Source organism: Hemitrygon akajei, chromosome 30 (genome assembly GCF_048418815.1).
Source record: "Hemitrygon akajei chromosome 30, sHemAka1.3, whole genome shotgun sequence".
Lineage (NCBI taxonomy): Eukaryota > Metazoa > Chordata > Chondrichthyes > Myliobatiformes > Dasyatidae > Hemitrygon > Hemitrygon akajei.
In genome coordinates, this window is record NC_133153.1 from 17,157,046 (window position 1) to 17,180,671 (window position 23,626).

Below are 23,626 nucleotides of genomic sequence, written 5' to 3' on the forward strand. Positions count from 1 at the left end.
GGGATGAAGAAAATAAAGCCGTGAATGGGTTAATGGAGAGTGATTATAGGATCTGGAGAGTGGGTGTGTGATTGGGAAATGGTCATTGGCAGGTGTGTGTTGGATGGGCGTGCAGAGGTGTGTGTGTGTGTGAATTATGGAGGAGACAGTGAACCCACTACGTTTTTGATGCTGGTTAAGGTACTTATACAGCCAGGTTTCACAAAACTGATGGCCTTTTGAAGGTGAATAAATTTAGTTTCCATCTCCTACGAATGCAGTGAGATTGAGAATCTAGCCAATGAAAGAGACCGGAGCCGTACTATTGGAAACTTGCATGGTTTCTCTCCTGGCGGAGTGCTCCTCCCGAGCTGGCGAGGGCAATATTTAAAAGCAGCGGATTGTTCCTCCCATTCCCGAATCGTGCTCAGGGAAGGGCTGGTGGATACCAGAGCCTTCTGGCGGCGGCTGCTGAAGTCGCAGCTTTTTTAGTCGGGTGAGAATCGCCTCCTCCCCCTTAAAGGTATGTTGTAAAGCGTGTGAATGAGGAAGTGAGTGAACAGTGGAGTTGGAGTGTGCCTGTGTGGTCGGATAGTGAGCGCCGGGGAGCAGCCGGATGGTCCCAGGAGGTGCTGCTACTTTAACTTCTTGCATTCACTCTAAAATGTAAGACAATTTTTCTTTGTTTGTTGTTTTCTGCTGATCGACTAGTTGCTTGAAAACAGAAAAGGAGCGCTTGGCTCAAACCCGTTTACATCTGCAGGAAACCGGTATTGCCTGTATGTGAAAATACATAGGCAGCCCTGAAGTTAGCGACTTTGGTGAACTTCGCATTTGTTGAGCAGCGACCTCGGATCTTTTCGTTATTTGCATTTCTCTCACTTGCGCTGTTTTTTTTCCTGTTTAATCTGCCAGCGTGGGGTTGGAGGGTGGGGCGGGGCGGGGGAGGGATGTAGAATGGGGAAATAGGCGGTAACCTACTTCTGAGTGCCAAGCCGACGCTGGAAGGATCCGAACAAGGTGACCCTCCCCTGGCCAGCGCGGTGTTCAGTCATCCTCTCGCCCGCTTGCCTGCGTTATCTCATCTGACAGCTTGTACCCCATCGAAGCAGGTCTGAAAACTGGCAGCAGTGAACCGTGTGGAAAACCTGTTACTAAATAATGCTTGCTTCTTGCTACATCCACTTACAATTCAGCGTTGCCAATATTTGTCTCTGCTGTTCTAACAGGAACACCTTCAGATCTGTGTTATGCCTTTTATAAAAATAGCACTGAAGATGAATGTCGTGTAGAAAAAAATATCTCGTTTGGTGATGTCATTAGCAGTAATATATAAGCTTTCTCCCAATGAATCATTGATCATATAATTGTGCAATATAAAAATAGATTTTTATTACTATAATTGTAGTAAAGCATTTGGATTTGGATCGGGGCTGGCAGGATCTATATCTCTGAGCTCATGTGATTTGTCTAGTGTTCCTGTGTCTGGTGATTCTGTGGATGTATATGGCTTAGATGCAGTGAAGGTGTACCAGCAGTGTAAGTGCTGCGAGCAGGTACACCGAGGTATAAGGTCGGCTGTATTGGGCAGCTAGCAGTTATTGATCAGCTTCAAAGGATGACAGAAGCAGATTGAAGAATAACTTTCAGAAGGAACTGTGTAGAGCAGAGAAAATGGAACTGGTGTAGGAGAATGCCCCGCTACCACATGCACGCCCTTGCCCTGTACTACTTAACTCCAGGAATTTATACTTGCTGCTCTTTCCCATTCGATGTGCCGTGGCTAGTCTCTGTGATGCTGAGCACCTGGATGTCTGAGAACAGGAATAACTCCGGGGTTCACTGAAATGCTGACTGCTGGCCGTTCTTTAGTACTTGTTGGCTTAAAAGTTAAAAGAGTGGGTGTTGGAAATACTCGGCGGCCGGGCAGCTTCCGCGGAGAGGCATGCAGTTGATGGCTAAGGCCCCAAAGCTTTCAGCAGAGCTAGATACTGTAAACTTCAGCTCTTGGGTCCCTGCCTTGCCCCACAGATGTTGCTGATCTGTCGTGTTTCCAGCATTTTTTTTTTACAGTTCAGTTGTCAGAGTTATTTTGCTTTTTGCTTTGCTCTTATGAGTATTAGTTTTATTTTTTCCTTCACAAATGGAAACCTCTTTGTTGTCTTCAGGGCAAAGTGTAAAGGTGGAGGTGGGTAAATTTTAACTAAGTAACACATCTCCGGAAAACTTCAACCCAATGTGTTAAATGGTTTTTGCAAAGTATCCTGTCAGGGATCATTACCTTTTAGAGTCTGAAATATTTTCAGGTTAATCTCTGGTTGACCAAGATGGCGCAGTTATTCCGGACTAGCATACTATTGACTGGATAGCTTCTTTATTTAGAGATGCAGTGTGGTGTAGGCCCTTCTGGCCTCAGCAAGATGCACTGCCCAGCGACCCACCTATTTAACCCTAGCCTAGTCACAGGACAATTCACAGTGACCAATTAAGCGACTGTTCGTCCTCGGACCGTGGGAGGAGATCGGAACACCTGGGAAAACCCATGTGCAAGCAGGAAGAAAGTGCAAACTTTCTTGCCGAGGACGTGGGCATTGAACTCCAGTGCCCCGAGCTGTAATAACTTTGCAGTAACTGCTACGTTACCATGGCACCCCCATTTCTCTGTCAATCAGTCACTCAGATCTTGAGAGAAAATGCCCAATTTGTATTATAAAGCTATTCCTCACATACTGGAATGACCGCCCACCATTTAATGGGTAATCTTGCTCTGGTTTTACAGATTCTTTGTTAAATAGGTACTGTAGCTGTAGTGCGCCATTTTGTTTCTATCTGCTGAGTACTGCATCCTGTCCGATTGCATGCCCGGCAACTGACTTGGTGGTCGCAATAAACTATTTTAAATTTGAACGTGACCCAAATGTGACACCTCAGGCTGTGAGTGTGGCCTTCAAGCGAAGTGGCAATTGAAAGTATATAATTGGACTAGAAAGTGCAACTGTCCTTTAGTTGCTTCCATTGTAAACTCCGTTGGCTTTATTTATAATGAAACTTGCTTATTTAAGCTTGTTCATGTGTGGTGTCTGTTGATTTCATAACTGTTACTGTGTTGGAGGGGTTTAACGGAGAAATGTTGTAAGCATTCATTTAAGCAACTGGAGGTTGGAAATTCGGTTGATAAACCTTTATTTGTTTTCCAGTCCCCTACCATTTATAATTGTTCCCATGTTTGAAACGGGACAGCAGCTATTTTCTGGTCATTTTTCTTCAGTCAGGAACTAGATATTTCCTGCTGTTCCTTAAACCTGATGTGGAACCAGTGAGAAAATGTCAAAAATATTTGAGGACGTAGCTTTAAGGTGAGAGGGAGAAAGGTGAAAGGAGATTTATGAGGTAAGTTTTATTAGCATGATGTTCTAGGTGTCTGGACTGTACTCTCTCTGGAAGATACAATAGTAATATTTACAAGGCATTGGGGCAGGTACATGGTCAGGCAGTCTGTGTGCATTGGAGGGATTCCATTGCATTGAATTCCCCATGCCGTGCTCCTTCTGGACGTGGAGATGTTTCTTATTGTAGGGGGAGGCTAGGACCAGAGACCACAGCCTCAAAGTGCAAGGATGTCCCTTTAGAACAAAAATGAGGAGGAGTTTCTTCAACCAGAGGGTGGTGGATTTGTGGAATTCACTGCCACAGGCGGCTGTGGAGGCCAAGTCTTTGGGTATATTTAGAGCGGCGGTTGATAGGTTCTTGACTAGTAAGGTGTCAAAAGTTACAGGCACAAGGCAGGTGAATGGGGTTGAGGGGGAATGGACTCGATGGGCCGAATTGCCTAATTCTGCTCCTATGTCTTATAGTCTTCTGGGCACCTAGCATTGTGTTCAGAACCAAACTTCCTGTTAGGTAAGTAAATCACTTACTTGAATCTTCTCTCCCCTTACCTCTCCCACTGGGCAGAAGATACAAAAGTCTTACAGCCTGTACTACAGATTGCAGTCACTCAGTTTGCCAAGGCTGCAAGGGCTTTTGGGTTAATGGTGATTTGTAGAAAGCAATGATCCTCCATCAGAAGCCCCCTCGTGGCAGTTACTGCCCACCTTGGATCACCATTGATGATCACCCTCTCACCACAGTTGCCCAGTTCTACCTGGGCACTGTAATCCCCAATGACACTACTTTAGTAAGGAACATTGACAGTCGACTCGCCAGAGCCAGCAGTGCCTTCAGGCGCCTCCAGAAACAAAGCACCAGCTGCGTCTGTCTAGAAAAATCCAGGTGTACAGGGCTGCCATTGTCACAACACTGCTATATGGCTCTAAAGCCTGGGTCTTGTACCGCAAGCAAATCCAGTTGCTTCAGTGCTTCCATCAGCGCTACCTCCACTCCATCACGGGTATCGGCTGGCAGGATCGTGTCTCCAATAACGAGGTCCTGGAGAAGGCTCAGCTTCCAAGCATTGATGACACTTTGCTGGTCAAGCTACGTGTCTCACCTGGACAGCTCCAGGTTACCGAAAGCAGTACTCAACGGAGGACTCTCTCAGGGCAGGAGAGATTGTGGTGTCCCGCGCAAGCGGTACAAAGACCAACGTAAGCAGCAGCTCTGTCAGGCAAATATCGAGCTCAATGAGTGGCAGAAGCTGGCTTGTAACAGAGACCGCTGGAGATCGCTGACCCACGGAGCAGCCAAGAATTTTGAGGAACCCAGAAGAGCGACTGCTGAAGAGAAGTGGAGACGCAGGAAGGATCCAACTACCCAAGCACCTGCATCCCAGCTGCTCCCATGTTCCTACTGCGCCAGAGTCTGCAGATCCAGAATTGGCCTCCACAGTCACCAACGATCGTGCTGTTGCTCCTGCGGACTCTTCTTCCCTCCTGATCTTCGCAAGCGAAGAGCTAGCCATCATCACTACATTTATGGACAGCTTCTATCCTGCTGTTAGCTGTCCATTGTACAATAAGATGGACTCTTTACCTCACAACCTATTTTATATGTTATTGTTTATCTGCACTGTACTTTCTCTGTCACGTTACAATTTATTCTGCATTGTTATTGTTTTAGCGTGTTCTCCTCAATGCACTGTGTAATGAGTTGATCTATATGAACAGTATGCACAACACGCTTTTCCACTGTATCTTGGTACATGTGACAATAATAAACCAATACCATGCATTAGGAGTCCATCCATTCTGCATGAAGGTGGCCTCTTGGTACCCACCCTGAGATTTCATCTTGTCTTCAGTTGTACCCGATATTCAGGATCAGGTTTAATATCCCCAACATATGCTGTGAAATTTGTTAACTTTGTGACAGCAGTATGATGCAAAACATAATAATAGAAAAAGAAACTGAATTACAGTTTTATATATATATATAAAATAGTGCAAAACATAAAAATAAAGAAAAAGTAGTGAGGTAGTGTTCATGGGCTCAATGTCCATTCAGAAATTGGATGGCAGAGGGCAAGAAGGGAAAAAATTGTTCCTGAATCATTGAGCGTGTGTGCCTTCAGGCTGCTGTACCTCCTTCCTGATGGTAACAATGAGAAGAGGGCAGGTCCTTGGTGAAGAGAGTCATCAATAATGGAACACCGCCTTTTGAAACATCGCTCCTTAAAGTCGTCCGGGATATTGTACTCCGGAGTCCAGGCCCATGATAGAGCTGACTAATTTTACAACTCTCTGCAGCTTGCTTTGATCCTGTGCAGTCACCCTTGTTTCTACTTCTGTACCCAGGGAGTATCTATAGGCCAGTGTGTTACCAGTGTTTATATCAAGGATTTCTTGGGATGAAGTTTCCACCAGGTTCTGTATAGAGAGCAAGGTACCCCTGTATACACCATGGCAGATCATGTGTTTTGTTGCGTCTGTGCACAATGACATACCAGTTAAAATAAAAGCATGCACACGGGAGATGGCTTTAAGTGGTGTATTCACATTGCAATGACGGAGAAAGAAACAATGCGCATGCGTAGACTAGCAACAGTGCATGCGCAGACAACAAATCGATAAGTAGCGCTAAAGGTGGGAGGGAGTGTCATTGCTGTAAAAGGAATCAATCCATACATTACACTTCCTCAACCTTTAAATTAATGCAACTTGAAACGTTATATATAAAACATTCAATTTCCCTTTCATAAACTTATACAGTGTTCCAAATAAACATGCTTTCACAGTAACAATCCGTAATTCACAGTTATTAAAGGTTCAGTCTTTTGGGTGGTGCTCTGTTTCTTTCAGGATAGTGCCTCTGGAAGGTGTCGCGTCAACAATAATGTTCTCATCACGCCTCTGGATCTGTGGAGTGGCATCAGGTTTGGCAGGTACCTTGTCAACAGAAATGTTCTGGTCATACCTCTGTATCTGTGGAGTGGAATCGGGGTTGGTAGGTGTCTTGTCTAAGATAACGTTCTTGGTTTCCCATATCACGTCGCTGTCAGTGACGTGATCGTTACTGAGAGGTCAGTCTGGTGATGGTAGTGTTTCCGTCTTGTTGGATGCAGTTGTCTCAGGTGTGCTGTTCAGTTGAGCATCCAGTATCTGACCCACGTGCTGTCTCCGTGTCTCATCTGCAACATCCATTGTCTACATCAGTAGTCCACTTATTGTAGCTATCCTATCGGGTGTCCACTTGTCTTCTTGGTAGTCATACACTAGGACCTCCTGTCCAATCTCGAAGCTCTTTATTGTTTCTTTTGGTAACTGGCTGAACATTTTATCCTGTACTTCCTTCTGGAGGCCTGGGTTCAGGCGGTTTGTGTAAGATGTCAGATTCCTGCTCGTGAACAGCATTGCCAGTGTTTGATTTGTGGTTGCATGGACAGAGGTCTGGTACATAAAACGGAAGTTGTTCACCTTATGCTGAAGAGAGATGTCCTCCTTGCCCATCACTTTAATGGATTTCTTGAAGGTTTGAGTAAACCTTCAGCTAACCCATTCGTTGCTGGGTGGTGAGGAGCTGACTTGAAATGTCTGATGCTATTTTCCATCATGAGTGGTCAGAATTCTTCTGATGCGTATTGTGGTCCATTGTCACTCACAGTTTATTCTGGTAAGCCATTTCTGACGAAGATAGTCCTCGGAGTGGAACGGACTTTGCTGAGGTGATTAACTTCATTGGTACAACGACTGGCCATTTTGAATGAGCATCCACAGCAATCAGGAACATGGAGTCAGTGAATGACCCAACAAAGTCAATATGTACTCTTTGCCATGGCCACTCCCATGGGCATAACACTGCCTGTGGGGTGCATTTTGAACTTTGTGGCATCCGGAACAGTTTTTGGCCAAGTCTTTGATCAGTTTACCTATTCCCTTCTCAAACACCTTCTGATTAGCATTATGCAGCTGTTAAAGCCTCTGGTTAGTTCTGCCATTTGGGCTGCAGTTGCCTGTTGATGTCACACTGAGAGCTTTGATTGAGTGCCAGTCTAGTTGGAATTTTCTTAACCATTCACGTGTGAAAAACGCTGGCCCTCCACTTTTCAATACATGAAGCCTTAACTGTTGTGTTTGTCTCTGCACATCACATTTGCCTTCAGTTTGCCTTTAGGAGACACTTTGTGCCTGTGTAGGTCTTTAGCATCGCTAAGGTCTTCTCTGATGATACCTCAGAAAAAAGAATGTTGTAGTCAGCCTCTGAAATTATAGACAAAACTGACCCTGTGCCCAGTTCGATTTTCAGTTTTACACCAGACACATCTATTGTGAACCAGATGATTTTGTGATCTGCTTCAGTAATGCGATACAGTTCTAGACATGACAGCTCACCTCCATCAGACTATGTTATCTGATTCTGTTTCACATTTGATTACTTTATGCATTTGCTTAGTTTTGCGTGTGAAACTCTTCACTTGGTGTGGTTTCTCTCTTTGGTTGTGCTTTTCGTCTGCTTCGCACACTCTCTATGTGACCTTGTCTGTGTCACTTTCTGCTCGTATTTTTGGTGTTTTACACCATTTGGGGACATTTTGTGCATTTTGCATTCCAACTTTCTTTTTCTGTAGTTCTGCTGCATCCTTTGCTGCAGTCTCTAACGATAATGTAATGGTCCATTTCTAAGGTTAGGTTTCTTTCGGACAGTAGCCTCTTTTGAGTGCTTTGACTATGCATGCCACACACGAGCCTGTCTGTTAGTGCATCAGAGAGCCCATCTCGAAAGCCACAGTACTGGGAAAGTTGGCACAATTCGGTAAAGTATTCAGAAATGCATTCATCTTTTGACTGGTTCCTTTTGTAAAATCTAAATCTCTCAGCTATTTAGGGCTCAAGTGATTTTGTAAAATTGTAACAATTTTGTCAAACGTCTTGCTTGCTGGCTTTGCAGGGGTAAACCAAGTTGGGTAAGAGACTGTATGTCCTTACAGCCATTCAGCTAAGAAGAGCAGGGGCTTTCTTTAGCTCCTTCACATTGTGTGAGTTACAATACAGTTCAACCCTCTCAATATGTGACTCCCAACCTTCATTAGCGTGATCAGCTTTCCTGATTGAAGCCATTGTCACATTATTTTCACCTTAAATTCAGCGCCTCTTTCGCTGTTGCCTACGGGTCCTTGGGCTTTCTCGTGCTGTTTTGTCCCTCACTGTCGGTGAAGTTCATGATGTTTTCTCACGTTTACGTTTGTACTCATTGCCAGCTTGTTGTGTCTGTGCACAACTGTGTATCGATTAAATTAAAGCAGGCATGCGAGAGGTGGCTTTAACTGGTGTATTCACATTGCAACATGAGTGAGGACAATACACATGTGTAGACAACAGCCCATGCACAGAAACAGATCATTACATAGTGCTTGGGGAGGGGGGTGTTATAGCTCTAAAAGAAATAGATCCATACATTACATGGTCTCTCTCATGTAAAAACACTTTTTTTTCACAAAACGTTTGGCCAAGATTTCTATGTAATTTTATGCAATTCTCTGCAATTTTCTAATAGCACCATTGGTGAAATGTTTTGAGATAAAAGATGCTGGTTATCTCATAAAATGTCTTCAAAAATAAGATGCTATGCTCTACATATCAAACTCCAAGATCTCTGTTTTGAGCATTTATTTCCTTTCCTTCCCAGCAGAATTTTAAATTACATCATAATGCCTTCATTTAAAACAAATCCTTGCCTGGGGAGTATAATCATTTAATGCGTGCTGTGTTTATATGGTTGGCAAATCACTTCATGGCAGTTAATAGAGAAAGAAAGGTTGCATTATGGACTAGTAACTGGTCTGTCCATTTTGAGGATTATTTGACACTTGGGAGAGATTGCAAAGCTGATGCAATGGTATTTTAGGTTGTAATCTTATTATTATCAGGAGAAATTTTGGACTTTGCTAGCAAGTTTGTAGTTAGTTTCCACAAAGTTTGTACATGGTGCATTTTAAATGTTTCCTAATTCGGTCATGGCGTGTGTAATAAACTTGCATTGGTGTTAAGGAGAGCACAGTGACACAGCTATTAGAATAGCTGCCCCCCCCCAACCCCCCCCCTCCCCCCCCCCCCCCCGTCAGCGCAAGAGACTCCGAGTCAATTCTGACATTGGGTACTATCTTTGTCGGTTTCCACTGGGTGCTCTGATTTCCTCCCACGTCCCAAAGAGGAGCGTGTTAGTAGGTTGACTGACATTCGAGGTGGTATGGTAGCATAGTGGTTGGCACAATGCAACCGTTCATCTTCTGCGACAAAGAGTACATTGAAATAAGGAGTTTGTACGTTCTCCCCTTGACCGCATGGGCTTCCTCCAGGTGCTCCGGTTTCCTCCCACAGTGCAAAGGCGTACTGGTTGGTTGGTTGGTCATTGTAAGTTGTCCCGTGATTAGGCTGGGATTAAATTAGTTTAAGAATGCTAGGTAGCACAGCTTGAAGGGCTGAAGGGCCCTACTTGCCCTGTTTGTAGGTAAGTGTTAGAACCTAGATGGAACTAGTAAGGATGTGGGGAGTGCAAACAAAATGGGATAAAATCAGATTAGTGTCAATCGGTGTTTGATTGATCAGCCTATACTAGTCAACTGGGAGCGGGCTGGGGTGGGAATGTTTCTATGCTGGATCTCCGATTCGATGACTTATAAGTTTCATGCACTGGTTGCTCCCACCCCACCCACAGTGAAGAGAAGATGGAAGAGGAGACCTTTTAAAATAATTACAGTCATTGGCAGAGTGAAAACTTACCTTTGTTCCTTTCTGGTTGGTAGTTTGTTACTGAATAAGAATCAGTGATTGAGTTTCAAGGAGAATATGTATTAATGAAGAATGTGTCCAATTGGATTCATTGTAACTTGAATTTCTCACCGGTAATATTATATTGGGAATGCTGTGTGCAATTCTTGGATTGGAAGTTGAGGAAAACAACAAAAAGAATTGTTAGGCCAAAACCCACGTAGGACAGATTTTCATTTCCATGTTGCCTGCCAAAGGCCTTGAAGATGTTGAAATCTTTAAGAAGGAAAGAAGATTATTTGCAGTAAGGGAGAGAGACCTTGCACAATACCTTCACCTCTTCTTGGTCATTTGAAACCAGTCCAAGAGATATGGACCAGAAGTATACGTGGGCCAGCATTGATGCTGATGGAAGTAGTTCCATTATAGAATTTAAGCATTACCTTTAGTGATATTTACCAACTAGCACATTGACATAGCACTTTTCTATTTAAATCCTGGCCTCGTCTTGTTCCTTTCCAATAACTTGGCTCCTCCTGTTAAAAGAGTAGTTGTCAGGAACGGTGTATGTCAATGATTTGTACACCAGAAGTGGAAAGCAGTAATTTTGTGTGATTTATGCTCTCCTGCAGCTTTTAAATCACATTGTCTTCACTTTCTGTGGTACTTGCAACCAAGGAGCTGAGCAGCCTTGAAGGGGAGTTGTAAAATAATTCAAGCAAAAACGCTTGGTGTTATTAAATTCTTGATTTGCATTTGGGGATCTCGGTCTACCTGGAACGGGCTCGTCGGTGTATTTTCATTTGTGTTAACTGATATGTTGATGGCATGTGGACCTTACTGGCAAAGGTGGCATTTATTGTCCATCTCAGAGTTGAGAAAGATCTCTAGTTGTTTGAGGGCAGTCACATTGAGCAAGGGTGGTGGATTTCCTCCTTTAAAGGACATTGGCCAATGTGTAGGTTTTTATGCAATCTTGTACCATAACTGGGAGTTTTATATTTCAGGTTTAATTAATAACTTGAATACATCTTCTGCAGTCTCTGTGGTAGGATTTGAACTTGCATTAGGCCTCTGGTTGCCAGGCCAACACAGCTGTAAAACCATGAAGAGGTACAGCATAGAAACAAGCCAAAGATTCAGAGAAACACCACGAAACCCGTTCAAAGAAAACATCAAATAGCCAATGTGCAAAAAAAAAAATCAAATCATGCACACAGCACAAAAAATGACCGAAAAAACACAATGTAAAACATCAAACCACAGAGTCATTGAAACAGTCTAGGAATGTTCAGTTCAATTTAGCACTACAGTATGTCATTTATTGACTGCAGGCTTCAGAGCCAGTCCGCCCCGATCAAAGTTGCACAAAATAGGAAGCAAAGAACAAGTCCAATCTACAAATCGGGTCGATTCTTCAGTCTATTGAGTTCATACTGACAACCAACTACCCATTTACACTATTTCTACGTTAACCTAATTATTTTATTCACCCCCCTACCTTCTCATCCGTTCACCTACACATTCAGGAGGCCAGTTACAGCAGCCAATTAATCCATGCAACCGGATGTCTCTGAAGAAAGTGGAACAGCTAGAGAAAAGCTATGCAGTGCCAGGGGAAATATTTATTAACAGGGAGCAAGTGATCTTATTTAGGTATGAAATCACAATTGCTTTTGTTAAAGTGTAACCCCTGCAATATTTGCCGCTGCTTTCATTTCATATAGTAACAGAATCTATTACCAATGAAATGGTTACAGGTCAGTTTTGAATCCCATTCAAAATGATTACAGTTGATCTTTTATCACAGTCCTGCTGTCCTCAGTAATCCTACATCCCTTGATTTCCTTAATAACCCTCATTGGGAAATCAGAGGTGGTGAGGGATGACAACTTTAAATTCCTTGGTGATATCATTTCAGAAGATCTGTCCTGGGCCCAGCATGTAAGTGCAGTATTGAAGAAAGTACGGCAGCACCTCTACTTCATTAGAACTTTGTGAATATTTGGCATGACATCTGAAACTTTGACAAACTCTATAGATATTTGGTGGAGATTATATTGACTGGTTGCATCACAGTCTGGTATGGAAACACTAATGTCCTTGAACGTAAAATCCCATAAAAAATAATGGATATGGCCCTGTCCATCATGGGTAAAACCTTCCCCACCACTGAGCACAACTAACATGACGCGCTATCGCAGGAAAGCAGGGACCCCACCGCCCGGGCCTTGCTCTCTTCTCGGTGCTGTCAGCAGGAAGAACTTACAGGAGCCTCAGTACCTACACCACAAGGTTTAGGAACAGTTATTACCTCTCAACCATCAGGCTCTTGAACCAGTGGGGATTAGTTCAGTCGCCCCATAATGAACTGTTGCCACAACCTGTAGACTCACTTTCAAGGACTCTTCATTTCATGTTCTCGCTATTTATTGCTTTTTTATTTATTATCATTGTTTATTTTTTTCTCTTTTGTATTAAACGATTTCGCATATTGGTTGTTTATTCGCCCTGTTGGGTGCGATCTTTCACTGGTTTTATTATGTTTCTTGGACTTACTGAGCATACCCGCAAGAAAACAATTCTTAGGCTTGTATGTGGTGAAATATATGTACCTTGATAATAAGTTGCCTTTGAACTTTGAACAGGTGGAAGAGGTAAAGACAAAGAAAGTTTTAAAGTTAATTTATTATCAAATAACATATTTCACCATTACCAACTTTGAGATTCATTTCCTTGCAGGCATACTCAATAAATCCAATAACCGTAACAGAATCAATGTAAGACCACACCGACAGGGCAACAACAAGTGTGCAAAAGACAACAAAATGTGCAAATACAAAAATAGAAATAACAATAATAGATAAATAAGCAATAAATATTGAGAACATGAGATGAAGAGTCCTTGAAAGTGAGTGGATAGTTTGTGGGAACAGTTCAGTGATGGGGCAAGGGAAGTTATGTGAAGTTATCCCCTCTGGTTCAAGAGCCTGATGGTTGAGGGATAATAATTGTTCCTGAACCTGGTGGTGTGAGTCCTGAAGCTCTTGTACCTTATTCCTGAGGGCAGCAGTGAGAAGAACGCATGACTTGGGTGGTGGGGGTTCCTGTTGATGGATGCTGCTTTTCTCTGACAACGTTCTATGCAGATGTGCACGATGGTGGGGAGAGCTTTACCTGTGATGGACAGGGCCGTATCCATTACTTTTTGTAGGATTTTCCGTTCAAGGGCATTGGTGTTTCCATACCAGTCTGTGATGCAGCCAGTCAATATACTCTCCACCACACATCTATTGAAGTTTTCAAAAGTTTTAGGCGTCCTGCTGAATCTTTGCAAATTTCTAAGGAAGTAGAGTTGCTGCTATGCTTTCTTTGTAAGTGCTCTCATGTGCTGGGCACAGGACAGATATTCTGAAATGATAACACAGAGGAATTCAAAGTTGCTGACCCTCTCTACCTCTGATTGCCCAATGAGGACAGGTTCATGGACTTACAGATCCTCCTCCTGAAGTCCACAATCAGCTTCTTAGTCTTGCTAACATTGAGCAAGAGGTTGTTGTGTGGCAGCACTCAGCCAGGTTTTGAATGTCACTCCTATATACTGATTCGACACCACCTCTGTTTGGGTCTGTGGCCGTGGTGGTGACAGCAAATTAACTGTGGCATTGAAGCTATGTTTAACCATGCAATCGTAAGTGTAAAGTGAGTAGAGCAAGGGGCTGAGCACACAGCCTTGTGGTGCATCTGTGCTGATGAGATTGTGGAGGAGATGTTGTTTCCAATCTGAATTGACTGGGGTCTGCAGGTGGGGAATCGAGGATCCAATTGCAAAGGCGGTTCTAAGGCCAAGTTCTTGAAGCCTATTGATTAGTTTTGAGGGATGATAGTACTGAATGCCAAGCCGTAGTCAATAGGGAGCATCCTGATGTATGCATCTTTACTGTCCAGATGTTTCAGGGTTGTGTGAGGAACCAATGAAATGGCATCTGCTGTTGAACTGTTGTATCCGTAGACAAACTGGAGTGGATCCATGTCGTTTCTCAAGCAGGAGTTGATATGTTTCATCATCAACCTCTCAAAACACTTCATCACAAAAGTCATTATCACGTTCTGCTTAGGCACTGGTATAATAGAGGCCTGTTTGAAGCAGGTGGGTACTTCAGAGAGGTTAACAAACTCAGTGAAAACTCCAGCCGATTGATCAGCAGTGGACTTCAGTACTCAGCATTCGGGCCGGCTGCTTTCCGTGGATTCACACTCCTGAAGCGTGCTCTCACATCAGCCTTAGAGACTGAAATCACATGGTCATTGGAGGCTTTGGGAATTCCTGATGGTTCTGCCATGTTTTGACAGTCAAAGTGATCATAGAAGGGATTGAGCTCACCTGGAGGTGAAGCCCTGTTGTCACCTATGTCACTTGATTTCACATTGTAGAGGTGATGGCATTTAAGCCCTGCCATGGCCCAGTGGCCCAATTCTGTCCCTATGTCTTATGGTCTCTCTTTTTCTTTTCCCCATTTTGTCTACCCTCTTACTCCTTCTATTCTCCTTACTCGACCATCAACTCCCACTGGTGCCCCTCCTCCTTCACTTTCTCCCATGGTTCACTGTCCTCTCTTATCAGATTCCTTATGTCCTCAGTTGTCACAGAATTTATAAAAAACAGTTGTAGGTGAGTGTGTATCCACAAAGTCATCCAGAGTCCTCCCTAACCAGAAGCCCTGAATGAACCATGAGATGGTCCATTCTCTGGCGACCAAGAAAGTTACAAGAGGTCCAGGTATAATACCTGGAAAGCCAACTCTTGGGCAAACTGGCAATTCCGGACTAAGCATCTCTCTATTTTGAGGGGTGCTCTCTGATCCTAGACTTGCCCACTATAGGAAACATCCACTCCATGTCAACTCTATCTCAGGGTTTTATTATTTGAGGTTTCAATGAAATCCCCCTCATCTTCTAAATTCCAACAAGTACAGGCCCAGAGCCATCAACTGCTTCTCATACATTAACCTTTTCATTCCTGGAATAATTCTCGTGTACCTCTGCTAACCCCTTTTCTTTGCCTTAGATAAGGGAACTAAGACTGCTCACATTATGCCAGCGCAGTCTGACCGATGTCTCATAAAGCCTCAGCGTCCCACTCTTGCTTTTATATTCTAGTCTTCTCAGAATTAACGCTAACATTGCATTGCCTTTCTTAGCATCGGACTCAACCTGCAAGTTAACATTTAGGGAATCCTGCACAAGTACTCCTAAGTCCTTTTGCACTTCTGATTTTTGAATTTTCTCCCCGTTTAGTCCACACCTCTATTCCTTCTACCAAACTGCATGATCATATTCCATCTGCTAATTATTTGCCCATTCTCCAATCAGTCCACGTCCTTCTCCAGACTCCCTTTTTTGTCAGTATTACCTGCTCTTCCACCTATCTTTGTGTTGTCTGCAAACTTGGCCACAATTCCATCAATTCTGTCATCCAAATTGTTGATATATACTGTAATGTGAGAAGAAGCAGTCCCAATACTGAGCCTTGCGGAAGACCAGCAGCCAAACAGAATATTTATTCCCACTCTTTACCTCATGCCAATCAGCCAATCTTCTGTCCGTGCTAGAATCTTTCCTGTAATACCATGGGCCCTTGACTTGTTAAGCAGCCTTATATGCAGCACCTTGTTAAAGGCCTTTTGAAAAACCATTTAAACAACATCCACTGGCTCTCCTTTGTCTATCCTGCCTGTTATTTCCTCAAAGAATTCCAACAGATTTGTCAGGCAAGATTTTCCCTTAAGGAGAAGGGAGTGACTAAAATTACTGGAAGTTAGAGAAATCAAGTGTTCAATGAGAAATTGATTGCGTTGCTGGCCCTTGTTGTTAACCCTCAATGCTATGCATATAAGGATCCCAGGTCCTTTTAACACCAACATTTGAATCTCTCACCAGGTAAAAAGACATTCTGTCTTTCTTTTCTACTAGAGTGGACATCTCCCATTTTCCACATGATATTCCATCTGTCTTGTCCATGCCCATGTGCTTAGCCTGAATTTGACCCCTTGAATGCTTTCTACCTCTTCCCCCCAACTCACACATTCTTAGACGTGGATATCATACTTTTGTTTCCTCTCATCCAAACCAGCGATAGAGTTTATCAACAGTTGGGCATCCGGCAACAATCCCTGTGATACCTAACGGAATTAGAGCTTCCCTCTTCAGAGAAGTATTGTTATACACTTTACAGCCTAGAGTTCACGCTGATGATTAGCAACTCAATTACACCAATCCAACAATAATCATATTTTCTTCCCACACCCCACCCCTCAGCAATTTCCTCCCAGATACTAAAACACCAGGGACAGATTACAGTTGGCAAATAGCCTGCTGACCAGCACGCCTTTGGGATTTGGGAAGAACCTGGTGTACTGGAGGAAGCCCAGGTAGACTTGGGGAGAATGTGCAAATTCCACGTTGATGACTTGGCAAGTCAGGATTGAACCCTGTCGAGCAGTAGTTTTATTAGTATCCCACTGTGCTGACTTCCTCGGTGGTGCTTTTTTTCTTGTCTGTGAAGTGTCTGTCTCTTGAGGTTGCTGTTCTCTCTGCTTCTGATACTGATGTGTGTGTGTGTCACTTGGTGGGAGTTCTATCAGGCTGGGCTTTCTCCATTGACTGCCTTCACCAGCAGTGTAGTTGCTTCTATTACTGATGAGAGTTTCATCCTTCAACACATGAATGGTAGGTGAATGATAGGTTTCAACATGAGCATCGGCTGAAGAGGAAACTGCAGGCTGGCGAGCCTGCCTACAACAGACTGAAATGAGGACTGAATAAGTTAGCGTGTTCCTTTTTACCCTGACTAGATTCTAATCAGAATCAGGTTTAATATCACCGGCATATGTTGTGAAATTTAATTTTGCAATTACAATTCATTACTCAATAACAGAGGGAAAAAACGTCCATTCAGAACTTGGACGGAGAAGGGAAAAAAGCTACTCTTGAATCATTGAGTGTGTGCCTTTAGTCTTATGTACCTGATGATAGCAGTGAGAAGAGGGCATGTGCTGGGTGATGAACACAGCCTTTTTGAGGCACATCTCCTTCGAAGATGTCCTGGATGCTACAGAGGCTACTGCCCATGATGGAGCTGACTAATTCTGTAACTTTCTGCAGCTTACTTTCATCCTGTGCAGTAACCAGCCACCAGGTTGATGAAGGCCAGCACACCATACTCTCTTAAAAATACATAAGGAGTTCTCAAACTCCTTCTGTCTAGAGTCTGTGTAACTTGCGTCCCACCAGAGTTGGAGAGCTTGGACCACCTGCACCCCAATCTGAGCGAATACTGTAAATGCTGCGCACTCGTAGTTACCCATCAGCATGAAATAACAGATTGTATACTGTTGTTAAATAAATATATAGAAAGTATATTTACAAATTTCAGCTTTATCGAACAGTTAGTAGGAAAAAGAAAAGAAAAGGGCCCATTACGGTTAACCCAGTCCAAATGTGCACATAAATTAGAGCTCACCTTGAAGTTGTCTTTAACCCACCGTCTGCGTGAAAGCACAGAATGTCTCTTGCAATCCATCTTGAACAAACGGGCTCCCCCATGGAAGTATTGGTCCTTCCTCCTTGAAGCCATTCATCTCCATAAAGCACCTTGGGCAACAGAGGTGGCATCCTCAGGCATTTTCCATCTGTCCTCTCCCAGCTCCTGCCAAAAAGACCTCAACCCGCACCAGTGTCCGACGCAAAAACCTCTCCGCCTAGCATTCTCTAGGACTTCTCCCAGTTCCACCATCCCGATTGCCTGACACAGCATAGCTCTTTATCTTTAGCTCAAACTCAAACATGCTAAGAGCAGAACAGATTGCTCTTCAAGAACTGCTAAAATGAAATACCTACAGCATAACAGTGAAAATCTTAATCAGGGCTTTACATTTATTTGCCACATGTACATCCAAACATCGATGTATAAAACAAACTGAGGATGATTGAAATCTGGAATTTCTCCATGCTCTGCTAGTCATGCAGAATAGGTAGGGAGATTGGTGCAGGTGTTAACCACTGACCATGCTAAAGCCATCATCTACTCCTTGCTGTTCTCTATACGGTCTCGGTTATTGAGATCTACCTTGGTTCAGTGGCAATCAGAGGAGGAAGCTGGTACGTAGCAGAGCTTTTTGTATTGGGTCAGGACTTCACTTGCTCAGACTGCAGGCAGTGGCCACTTTATTAGGTACACCTGTATACCTGCTTATAAATGCAAATACCTAACCACCAATCATGTGGCAGTGCAACTCAATGCATAAAAGCATGCAGACTTGGTTACGACATTCAGTTGTTGTTCAGACCATGCCTCAGCATGGGAAGAAATGTGATCGAAGTGACTTTGAACGGGGAATGATTGTTGGTGCCAGTCTGAGTATCTCCGAAACTGCTGACCTCCTGGGATTTTCATGCACAGCGATCTCTCGAGATGATAGAGAATGGTGAGAGAAACAAAATAAACAAAACCCAGCGATCGGCCTGGTTATTGAGAGAGGTCAGCGGGAAATGGGAAGACTGGTTCAAGCTGACAGGAAGGCGGCCATAAATCAAATAACCACGCATTACAACAGTGGTGTGCAGAAGCGCATCTCTGAACGCACAACATGTCGAATCTTGAAGTGGATGGTCTACAGCAGCAGAAGATCGCAAACGTACACCTAGTGGCCACTTTATTAGGACCAACCCCAAAGTTAAGAGAATTTACAGACGTCAATCCACTACTACTCACTGTCTCATTGGAAGCAAATCATCCTTGATTTAAAGAGGGAGCTTCCTAGGACTTTTAATTTCAGCAACAGATGAATATTCCATTTTGTTGCCGCACAGAATTATCAGTAAAAGAAGCTGTGGGCAGCAAGTGGGGCCTGGACATCCGATGTTGCTGTCTGTTCAGCAGGTGTCAATAAACAGGATTAGAAATTATCTTTTTATTAAAGCCCAGACCAGTGCAAAACTCTTCACAAATGACATTACACATTGGACAACCTGACAGTTCTTGTCTCTGCTCTTCGCTGGGCGTGAAGGAATTCTGACCTGTTTTGGTTTCTTTGCCCACGTCTGTGGGGGGGGGGGGGCGAAGAAGAAGGTTGACCTGGGGATGAGGAACTTTGATGATGCGAAGAAACAGAAGTCATTCTAGCACCTGATTTTGAAGGAGGTAGCAACATGAAGGATTTGGTCATATAATGGTTTCTAGTGATAGAAGGGTCAGTAAACAGGGAGAGATGGAATTTAAATGAGAATCAATGAGGAGAGAAGTCAAATTTGCAATACAGAAATGTCTGAAACCTGTTGACACTGAGGTAGCACCACTGGTTCTGATAACTGACTGGGCACATGTTACTGCCTCCAACCTGTAAAAAGAGTGCAGTTTTTCCACCTATCAACAGTAAGGGTCATGGCTGCCAGTCCTGGCTCCTGATGTGAAGTGACGACATCTGATAGAAGAATTTGTCAACTTTGCACAAAATACTAAGTTTTAGAACACACCTTTTTATATTTGATATAGTGAGCTTGTCACCAAACGGATTGGAGAAGTATATCACAGTACCATAATCTGGAAAGTGATCTAACCAGGACTTCCAATTAAATGTTTGAAAATTGTGGAGTTATGGGACTGAAGGGATTGAGCAGGGGAAAGAGGAACTTCTCATATTTAACTCTTGAGATATGAATGGTGTGACATTGTTTACATTTGCAACCTTGGACTAATTAAATAGTTTCTTCAAAGATCAGGCATAATTTTAAGGTGACTGGAGAAAAGTATAGTGGGTATGTCAGTGGTTAGGATTTTACACTGCTAGGGGCAGATACATTAGGGGCGTTTAAGGGACTTTTAGATAGACACATGATTGAAAGAAAAATGGAGGGTTATGTGGGAAGGAAGGGTTAGAGTGATCTTGGAGTTGGTTAAAATGTTGGAGCAAGATCATGGGCGGAAGTGCACGTACTGTGCTGTACTGTACACCTATTAAATTGGCTTAATGTTCTCCGATTTTGTATAATAATTTGTTCCACTGAGTTGGAAACAAGATTGTAATGTCCAGCATGTGAAATGAGGGATAAGGAATGCAGGAGCTTGGAACGGGCACTCTGATTGCTGATGGAAATTTCATATTGAAGAATATTAGAAGTGAAATGTACAAGCAGTGGGGCACATGGTGCACACCATTTAAACAAATGTGTCTTACTGCTTTGCAGAATAAGATGAGGAAGAAAAAGATGGCATAGGACAAACTGCCCAATTAGTGGGTCAAAACAATCTAGGAAATACAGTGAAAATTTGGTAATTTGGCTGCTCACAATCTGGAACACTTCAGTAACTGACAGCAGAATAAGGCTTATTACCACTGTCGTATGTGATGTGAAACTTGTTTTACAGTCATAGAAAAATGCGGCACAGAAACAGGCCCTTTGGCCATCTAGTCTGTGCTGAACCATTTAAACTGTCTCGTCCCATTGACCTGCACCCAGCCTATAGCCTCTACCATCCCTGTACCTACCCAAGCTTCTCTTAAACATTGAAATTGAGCTGCATTCACCTCTTGCACTGGCTGCTCATTCCACATTCTCACCACCCTCTTAAGTGAAGAAGTTTCCCCTCATGTTCCCCTTAATCTTTTCACCTTTCACCCTTAACCCATGAACTCTAGTTGTAGTCCTACTACACCTCAGAGGAAAAAACCTGCTTGTGTTTACCCTATCTATACGCCTCCTAAGTTTGTAAACCTCTATCAAATCTTCCCTCAATTTTCTATGTTCCAAGGAATAAAGTCCTAACCTTTTCAATCTTTCTTTCTAACTCAGGTCCTTTAGTGCCAACAACACCCATGTAAATTTTCTGTGTACTCCTTCAATCTTATTTACGTCTTTCCTGTAGCTAAACTGAATTCAATACTCCAAATTAAACTTCAGCAACATCTCATAACTTCAACATAACATCCCATCTCCTGTGTTCAGTACTTTAATCCATGAAAGCAAGCCACAATAGTCTTTCTCACTGTCCACTACAGCCCCATTCCTGCTGGATTATTAAAACATTTTTATTATTACAATTATGACTAGAATATAAAAGCAAAGATGTTTTGCCGAGGCTTTATAAAGCACTCGTGAGCCCTCAAATGGAGTATTCTGAGCAGTTTTGGGCCCCTCGTCTCAGAAAGGGTTTGGTGACGTTAGAGAAGATTCAAAGGAGGTGCATGAAAATGATTCCAGGATTGAAGGCCTTGTCATATGAGGAGCTTTTAATGGCTTTGGGCCTCTACTCATTGGAATTTGGAAGAATGAGGGCTAACTTTATTGAAATCTATCGAATGTTGAAAGGCCTCAATAGAGTGGATGTGGAGAGGATGTTTCCTGTGGTGGGGGAGTCTAAGACCAGAGGACACAGCCTAAGGACAGAGGGGTGTCCTTTTAGAACAGAGATGAGGTGTTTCTTTGGCCAGAGATAGATGAATCTGTGGAATTTGTTGCCACAGTCAGCTGTGGAGGCTAAGTCTTTGAGTATATTTAAAGCAGAGCCTGACGGATTCTTTATTAGTCAGAGCATGAAGGGATACGGGGAGAAGGCAGGAGTTTGGGGCTGAGAGGGAAAACGGATCAGCCATGATGGAATGGTGAGGCAGACTTGAGGAGCCAAAATGGCCTAAATGTGCTCCTGTACCTTATGGTCCTATGGCCAGTCATCACTGAGGTTCCAGCTTATTGACTCAATGTAAGTTCTGCAGCTGCTATGGTGGAACTTGAAAGCTGGTCTCTGAACCCTGTGCTCATACATTGCTCACTCCCAAGCAGTATGTTTGACTAATCAGCTCCTTACACACCTAGCATGCGGCAGATAGTCAAGTCAAGTCAACTTTTATTGTCATTTTGACCATAACTGCTGGTACAGTGCATAGTAAAAATGAGACAACGTTTTTCAGGACCATGGTGTTACATGACACTGGACAAAAAACTAGACTGAACTATGTAATAGAAAAAAAACACAGAGAAAGCTACACTAGACTACAGACCTACACTGGACTGCATAAAGTACACAAAAACAGTGCAGGCATTACAATAAATAATAAACAGGACAGTAGGGCAAGGTGTCAGTCCAAGCTTCGGGTATTGAGGAGTCTGATAGCTTGGAGGAAGAAACTGTTACATAGTCTGGTCGTGAGAGCATGAATGCTTCGGAGCCTTTTCCCAGACGGCAGGAAGGAGAAGAGATTGTATGAGGGGTGCATGGGGCCCTTCATAATGCTGTTTCCTTTGCGGATGCAGCGTGTAGTGTAAATGTCCGTGATGGCAGGAAGAGAGACCCCGATGATCTTCTCAGCTGACCACGCACCCGAAAAACGGAAAGCATATGCACGTATTCCATTATTAGTATCTGCTCTTTCAATGTTTCAGTCTGCTCAAACATTATAAAAACAGAACCGAGGAGAATTTGATTTTTTTCTGGCGCAAGCACGGAATGCTCTAAAAATAGAGGTGAAGTACTGTGGATGTTTGAAATGTGACTTACGTGGAGAATAGATACAGCTGCTCAGCAAGTACCTGGAGGAGGGGGTGTGATTTCACAGGACTGAGATTTCATTGAAGTCTGATCTATATGCAGTCAGCTTGCCAGCAGAGCGTGACTGCAGTGTGCCACCTCTGTTTAAATGTGGCATGTGAGGGGATGCTCTAACCTGCATTGGATGAGGTCCTAGTTTATTCCTCTACCCTTTGCAAAGGTCACCCAGCTGCATCATTAGTATGAACATGTGCCAACCGAGTTTCTTTTTCCACCTACCAAAACGAAGCTGCTCCAGTAGCATTTCCTGTTTGAGTGATTGTAGTCTTGAGTGAGTGGGTGCAGTGAAATTTGGAAAAGACACTCTTTTGGTGTGAGCTAACAGCACTGTTTTTTTATGCTGAGAAGCAGTTCTGATTTGTTCCTTGACAGGTATTAAAAATAAAAGTTTGTAATATTCTACTAAATTTTCTGCCAGAGTTCTCTCCCAGGATGAGGTTTGCAAACCTCATACATCCTGTGACAATTAAAATTCACCATGTCGAAGATCTGCGGGTTGGGACTGTCATCAGAACAACTGCATTTGAACTTGCTTCTGTCCTCTGCTGGAGATGGCAGAGTGAGGAGAGAGGTTAAAGTCAGAGACACTAAATTTACCTTTTAAACCATTGTGGTAACGTTTCAGTAGATGCTTTCGATTGTAGCATCTCTGCTGTTTTCGTGAGAGGAAAACAAAATAGGCCTTATTAAAGCCTGGGTCTGAGTGGTGGCTGGGTAATGGATCACAGGTGATGCTTCAGGAATCTGGTCCATGAGGCCTCACCAGTTACTACTTCCACTTTCTATTACTACTTGCCATCTGAAGTGATGTCAGAGGTAGTATAGTTTTTGCATAGGCTAGTAAGTGCCTGGAATGCAATGCCAGGGTTGGTGGTAGAGGCAGATAAATTAGGGATATTTA

General features: G+C 43.3%; 1 protein-coding gene across 4 annotated transcripts in view; it reads left to right on the forward strand.

Annotated features, from left to right (window-relative positions):
* The first annotated feature begins 412 nt into the window (after window positions 1-412).
* Window positions 413-23,626, forward strand: part of LOC140718840 (multiple C2 and transmembrane domain-containing protein 2-like) — a 431,322-nt gene continuing 408,108 nt past the window's right edge. Inside the window, exon 1 of one of the 4 annotated variants that reach the window (XM_073033051.1) lies at window positions 413-502. The gene's annotated coding sequence lies outside the window, so the exon portion shown is untranslated. The other 3 variants (XM_073033048.1, XM_073033050.1, XM_073033049.1) reach the window with 3 other exon arrangements.